The following is a 7,117-nucleotide window of genomic DNA, read 5'->3' as shown; positions in this document are numbered from 1 at the left end:
TCACACGCGGGGAGAAAGGCATATACGCAGAGGTAGTCAAGGTTAGCAAGGTCGGATCTTGTCAGACACGGTTATTTTTTCCGAAAAGGTGTGAGACACGGTTCCGATTATACCCTGTGGTGGATTGAATTCGGGTTTCACATAGTATATACTAAATACCCTGTGGCCTTGCCTTTGTATATAGGGAAGTGTTTGTGGCCGGGGCGCCGGCCGAACCGTTGCGCCGGTCGCGCCCCGTGCGTACGATCTCTTTTTGATCCAAGGACACCGTTGCGCCACGTGTTACCGTTTTTTTTCTTAACGCGCTCGTAGTTATCCCTTCCAAAGTCATTTTTGCTGCATCCGATCTATCCTTCGTTTCGAGCAGGGCGACCACGGGCGACGTGCTTGTTCGCGCAGGGCGACGGCGTCGGCGGCGGCGGCGGCCCAGGGCGGATCTCCATTCTCCGGCCATCTATGGCTCCCCCCATGGTAACTCGAGCCCAAATGCTTTCCATTTTCGTTGTTTCTCCCCCCTCCCCCGTTGGATTTAGGGTTAGGGCGTCGCTAGCCGCGGGCCGCCGCCGGCACCGGCGCGGACGAGGATGGCATTTCCGCGGTCGAGGGAGGCGGCGGGGTGGCGTTCCCGCGGGTCCAGGGAGGAGTCGGGGTGGCGTTCGCGCGGACAGAGGCAGGGGCCGGGGTGGGGTTCCCGCGGGCAGAGGGAGTTGGCGCGGCGGTGAATCATGGTTGCCGATCTGATCTGGTGCCGGCGTAGAACTGTCGTAGCTTTTGCTTGTCCACAGTGTAGTATTGCAAATTCTTGTTTCAGTCATACGAGCAACTACTAAAAGATTCATTAGATTGGTGGATTTGGGTATGACTCTGGAAACAGACTTGTGGAAACAATAAAAAATCTGAACCAACCCCTGGCCAAAAAGTTCTTAGATGTTTTGCTTAGGCCCTACCCAGTGGTTGGCCAGAAGAAAAATCCCCGTGCCACTGCACTAGTATATCCCTGGTTAATTTTCATTGACAGAAGAGCTTGAATTGCTAGTAATAAGAACCAGCGGGGTTGCATGATTAAGTTCTTTCTGTCCAAAATTATTCTCGTCGCTGATTCTCTGTTGCAATGGTGACATTTTTGAGATTTCAAACATTGCAAAAAGGGGAAGCTACACTTCAGTATAATCGAATTGTACAAGTTTGGTGAATTTAGTGCAGCAGTCTGAATGTAGATTGGGGAGAGAATATAGTTTGAATCAAGCTTGGCAGATAATGGTCCTTACTCGGTTTCTTAATCATTAGCCGGTGTTTGGTTACGGAAATACACGTGCTGGCATTATGTACCTTTTTTGTGGGAAGTTGGATTTGGGATTCGATAAGGCAAGAGCAGGCAAAATGTCAATGGCACAATCTACATGAAAGAGCTGACTAATGTTGTTCAGTCTACAACATTCTGTAGTAGAACACTAGAAATATAAGTACATTATTTTGTCTGGTCTTATTTGTTCTCCCTATAACTTTGGTCTTATTTTGTGCTTTGGTCTGATATGCACTATATATATTTTTTGCCAATGAATCACTACTCGTTCTGCTGCGCAACCCAACATTCCTGAATTCATACGTTTGTCAGAATTTTTTAGGTGTTCATGTATGTTTCTTCCTAGCTTCTGATGGTATGGTTTTATGGTTTTATTGACTTGTGTTTTTTCCTTTTTTGTAGATGTTGCAGGTAACTCTGGTGAGAATGAGGGGAGTAAGAAGGCTAAGAAGAAGATTAAGAAGAAAGGCAATCTATGTGGCTTTAAGTCAAGGTTTAACTCAAAAAGGCTGGCTCAGATTGGGAAGCAAATATCACCGGAAAAACAGAGAATCATAAGGGAGGGACCGTTTGGAGACTTGTTGGACATCCGGTCTTTCAAGGTGCCCCATGAGCTCATTGAGTTTGTTGCGATGAACACGAATCACGTACTCTCTGAGTTCAAACACAAGAACAAATCTATCACCTTCAGCAAGCTTATGGTGAAAAGGATTTTCAACATGCCATCCGGTGATAGACCCGTGAAGCTTCTAAAGAAGAGTGATGAACATGATCTTCGCAACATTTACAAGGAGGGGAACAGGGCTCCAATCGCCCATGTTGTCAAGTTGCTCACTAGTTGCAGTGAGGAGGACGTGGATATGATAAATAGGACTTGGGCACTCCTTGCGTTGGCAACAGTTTTGTGCCCAGGCACGGGCAATATGGTGAACCTTGAGTATCTTGCTTCCTTGGAAGATATGTCTTTGGTGCATGAGTTCGCTTGGGATGAGCACTTGTTGGCACGAGCGATGGAGGAGGTTGGAGTCTTTCAAGAGAAGAAGAGGATGCCAGCAAACGCAGAAAAAGAGTTCCAGATTGCTTCATGCCTCCCCATGTTAGCGGTATGCAATGCAACATTATGAAATACCTCCATCTTTTTTCCTTTGCTGCATGAAACCTTCATGACTTTTATGTTTTTTTGTTGGCTAATGTCCTTTTTCCATCCCATGCAGATCATATACATGGATCATGTTGATATCCCGGCTGGCCTCCCAAATGAGCATGCTATTGATTATTCCGTGCCGAGGATACGTTTTGTTTGCCAAAAGGATTTTGAGTGGCTGGATAAAGTTGACAAGAACAAGCTCACTCTTATCCAACCTTTCTACGCGAAACACACCCATGTAATTTTGCTACATCCGGCCTATGTATTTTCCTTTGTCAATGGAGTATTAACACCCCCCTGTTTTTTGCTCACTGAATTTGCATGTAGCAATCTTTGCTTTTCCAATTAGTTTATGGCAGCCTTCTTATTTCCGCCACTCATGTTTTGTTTTCCTAGATCCGGAGTTTGTGCAACACCCCCTATGCAGCACAACTTGTGGGACAGGAAGTTGGTGCTGAAGCAGCTAGTGGGCAGGGAGGTGGTGCTGAAGCACCTAGTGGCCAAGGAATTAGTGGCCAAGGAAGCCAAGTTCAAGGTGCTGAAAATCAAGCAAAGAACTCTCAATCAAACGAGGCTCAACAAAATGTTGATGCTGAACCACACCTATCATCATCGCTGAACGAGTGTCTGCGGCAATCATTCCCTAGCATGCAAGATCTAAGGGTACATTTTCATTTCCTGTTTAGGCTTCACATTATTTTTTGTTATATCAAGTTGCAAGTGTATATTTATTTTGCTGCATCCTTCATTTTGATGTGCTACAACCATGTTCTGTTTTTGCTTCATATGTGGTTTAAGTTCATACCTACTAGGCTTTTTTTGCTACATCCATGTGTCTAGTGTGCTACAACTACCTTCTGTTTTTGCTTCATCCATGTTATAGTTTTGCTACATCCATATAATAAATCTGCTACCTACATACATGACAGTAAATTGCTACAATCACACTCTTTATCTGATACATAGTAACACAGTAGCATACCTACTTGTTTTCTCGCTCCATCCATACCTCTAATGTGCCACACCCACATTTATGTTTTTTACATCCACACATGTGACTAAAATGTACAATAATTGGCTTGTTGTAGGTACCAACTCAGTTTCAAATGCTTTACGACAAGCACAAGGGTATTTTTGCAGCGGAGGTGGATGATGTTGTAGGCAAGTTTGGACAGTGTTTAAAGGGATTGCAGTGCAGCCGGATGGCTGCCCTCCTTCGCGATGTTGGAGACGCCGTCACAGCTACCAGTGAGCCCAACTTCTCCTTCGAAGCACCTATCATGGACGAATGTCGCGGAAAAGAGAATGATGCTAAAGCTGCAAATGATGGCATTGGTGCTCAAGCTCAAGCTGAAGGTACAACACCTAGCATTAACAAGGATGAAGTCACCGGATTGAAGCAACAAGTAGCAACCGAGGCTGCTGAAACTCGTGAGCAACAACGAGTGAGTTTCGAGATGGAAGGGAACGTCTCACCTCACAGCCCCCCACTCTTCTATGATGCACTCAGGAGTGCGACAGCTGGCATTTGGGACGACGAGCCATCCTGTGAGTTGTTCCCAAAGGGCTCCGAAGACTACGAGATGATGCATTGCACGGATGAGCCTATAACCAAGAAAAGCACAGTCAGCCCCATATTTGAAAACATCCCCGTGTTCCCTGTTTCAGACGATGATGACAGCCCAAGTATGCTTCCTTCCTCCTGCATCATTTCTTTTTGTTTTTCTCCATGTCATTTTTTCCGCTACATATGTGTGATTGCATCAAATTCTCTTTTGTACAATCCCTTGCAAAACTCATCCATTTTTTGTTGCTTGCTGCAGCTCCTAATATGGTCGCTACAGAAGAGCATTTTGTTGAGGTAAGCAGTGGCCCTAGCACACATGACAAGAACACTAGGAAGAAGAGGATGGCCAAAGTTCCAGCGGTAAAAAATACCAAGGCAAAGAAGCAAAAGGTTGATGCAGCTGCAGCCATGTATGAGAAGTATGTAAAGCATGGGAAACCATTGAGGAGATCACATGCCAATGAACAAGTGTGAGCTACCTAAGCCCTATCTCTTGTTGCTTTCTGTTTTTTATTTTTTTTCTGCTCGAAACAAATGATTCATTTGGTTGCATCTATGGTAACAGGACACCTTTCATCAAGATGGGTGGATTTTACATTGGATACAAGAAATTCCTGGTATGCTTCAAGCCTCGTGGGGATATGAATGATGAGGTTATGTCCCTATGTATCGAGATGAACAACATGACATCCCGTGCAGCAAGTGGTACGAATCGGAAGAAATACATGTTCTCAGTCCACGCGGGGGTAAGTTTTTGCAGAAACAAGCAATGCTTCATTCCTTTTTTCTTCACATTTTTTGTTGCAACACACACTAACCATTTTGTTGTATCCTTCAAGTAGATGCTACTAAAACAAGACCCAACAACCTTCCAACCAGCAAAACTCATACCCGAGCTTGAAAGGGCTGTGACAAAGTTCAAGGCGAATAAATATGACCTCGTAAGTTTCCAGAGAGCCTACTTTTGTTTCGCACCACAAATACTTTGAAAATATGATCCAATGATGTAGCATTTCTTTCGAAACATATGTAGCAATTATTATTGATGTTGACAACATCTGTTTGAAACACATGTAGCAACTCTAATTGATGTTGGAAGCTTTTTTGCACATCAGTTACATGTGTCTGAGTACCCCTTTTGCCTTTCTCTTGTGCTTTCCAGCTTTTTTTCACAATTGTTCATGATAAGCACTGGATAATTGTTTGCGCAACTTGCTATACAAGCAGTGGAATGTATTTGACTCAATCCATTCAAAAGGAAAACAATCTCCTTTGAAGAAGCAAGCAAATAACCTGGTAGGCTCATGCTCTCTATTTTTAAAATTTCTGTTTGAATTTTGCTTCATCTACATAAATGCCATGTTGTCATCTTCACACACCTTATCCTTATTTTTCAAACTTTTGTGCGTGTTTCTTGGTGATAGATCACAAACTTTGCAGCCCTCGCACAAGAGTACAGCCAATTCAATGTCGATGTTGGATCCTTCGCCCGTGTTGACCTAGAGGATTACCCAAAGCAAGATAACCTGTGAGTTTTCTTTTTGAATTTTGCTTCAATCATGTGTTCCATTTCAACATTCTTGCTTGTTTCAACTATGCATCGGAAATATGAAGGAGAATTTTTTTTAATCTCACAGATGTGATTGTGGCTTTTTCGGGCTCAAATATGTGGAGAACTTTGATGGGAAGTCAATGAAAGAGTTCAATCAGGTAATTTCTTTGTCATTTTGTTGCAATCTACTTTCCTTTTTTTCAATACTCATGCAACACAAGAATAATTAGTATCATACTTGCTTAATTTTTTTCATTCATTTTTTACAGGAAGACGTGGCGCGATACCGCATGGATGTGGTGCACAACCTTTGCACTCACCCAATGAACAATGCCCCAATGGAGCGGGCATTCAATGAAGAGTTGGCGGCTTAATTTGCGGGAGGGTTCAAGATGATCAAGCTCGTTTTCTTTCGTTAGGTCTAGAATCATGTCTGAGGTGGCAGCGTTCTGATAGTATTAGAGTAGTGCGCGTTCGTATGTACCCTAATGATACCTTCGGTAAACATATGTGTTCTTTTTTTGGTATGTAAACCGATGATAACTTGATCTCTTTGGATGAAGCACTTCTCCCGTTCTTTAATGGATGTGATCTTATGCTTTGCCAACATGATCATGCATTGACACCCGTTTATTGTTTTGCTGGTTATGAGCTTCATCCATAGAAGTTTCAAGGGAATCTCTGTGCAATTTTCCCCTCGAAACCTTTTTCATGAAAACAATATGCGGATGCTGCATTGTCACAGTCAAATTGTTGGAAGCTTACAAAAAATAGCTACAACCTTCTGTTAGATTTGTTGCATCGCAAAAATCTACATTTTTACCTGTGATTTTTTTGCTACACCCCCTGTGATTTTTTTGCTGGAAGCATAATGTAAATAAGCTTCCTTTCCAAACTCTTGCTGCATAGCAAAACCAACACTTTAAATCATTCAAGGCTTTTTCCTTTTTCAAACTTGTTATTTTGCTTCAACCATGTTTAAAAAAGCTTCAACCATTGTTTGAAAAAGCTTCAACCATGTTTCCAAAAGCTTCAACCATTGTTTAAAAAAGCTTCAACCATTATTTTTTTGCTTCAACCATGTTTAAAAATGGCTTCAACCATTGCTTGAAAAAGCTTCAACCATGTTTTCCAAAAGCTTCAACCATTATTTTTCAAAAAGATTCAACCATGTTTTCCAAAAAGCTTGAACCATGTTTCCTACAAGCTTCAACCATGTTTACAGAAGCTTCAACCATGTTTTTAAAATGTTGCAATCATGCTTTTTCACAGAGATTCTAAACATATTTTCAAGGATATTCAACCATTGAGTACTATTTTAAAAAAAAAACTTATAACTTGGCACCATCATAATTCAAAAATCAACATTCTGCATTTTGAAACCACACATGTAGTAGTATGTTGCAATCCCAAAACACAAACATTCACAACTAGTCAACACAACTTTTTTATCATAAGACATGGGGTGTTACAAGGTAATTCATCATTGTTCCCCTCACGAAACATCCTAAAGTGTAAGGATTGGGCCGACACCTGGAGCTTTCGCGC

General features: G+C 42.4%; 1 long non-coding RNA gene across 1 annotated transcript; it reads left to right on the top strand.

Moving 5' to 3' along the window:
- Positions 1-4,342: 4,342 nt before the first annotated feature.
- On the top strand, positions 4,343-5,955 carry LOC119335827. Its single transcript, XR_005162067.1, has 7 exons — positions 4,343-4,487; positions 4,583-4,763; positions 4,860-4,958; positions 5,180-5,313; positions 5,442-5,545; positions 5,655-5,727; positions 5,839-5,955. It is a non-coding gene; the product is annotated as an uncharacterized LOC119335827 (long non-coding RNA).
- The last annotated feature ends 1,162 nt before the right edge of the window (positions 5,956-7,117 follow it).

The sequence above is a fragment of the Triticum dicoccoides genome, chromosome 7B, assembly GCF_002162155.2.
Source record: "Triticum dicoccoides isolate Atlit2015 ecotype Zavitan chromosome 7B, WEW_v2.0, whole genome shotgun sequence".
NCBI classification, from domain to species: domain Eukaryota; kingdom Viridiplantae; phylum Streptophyta; class Magnoliopsida; order Poales; family Poaceae; genus Triticum; species Triticum dicoccoides.
This window is presented reverse-complemented; position numbering and strand designations above follow the sequence as displayed.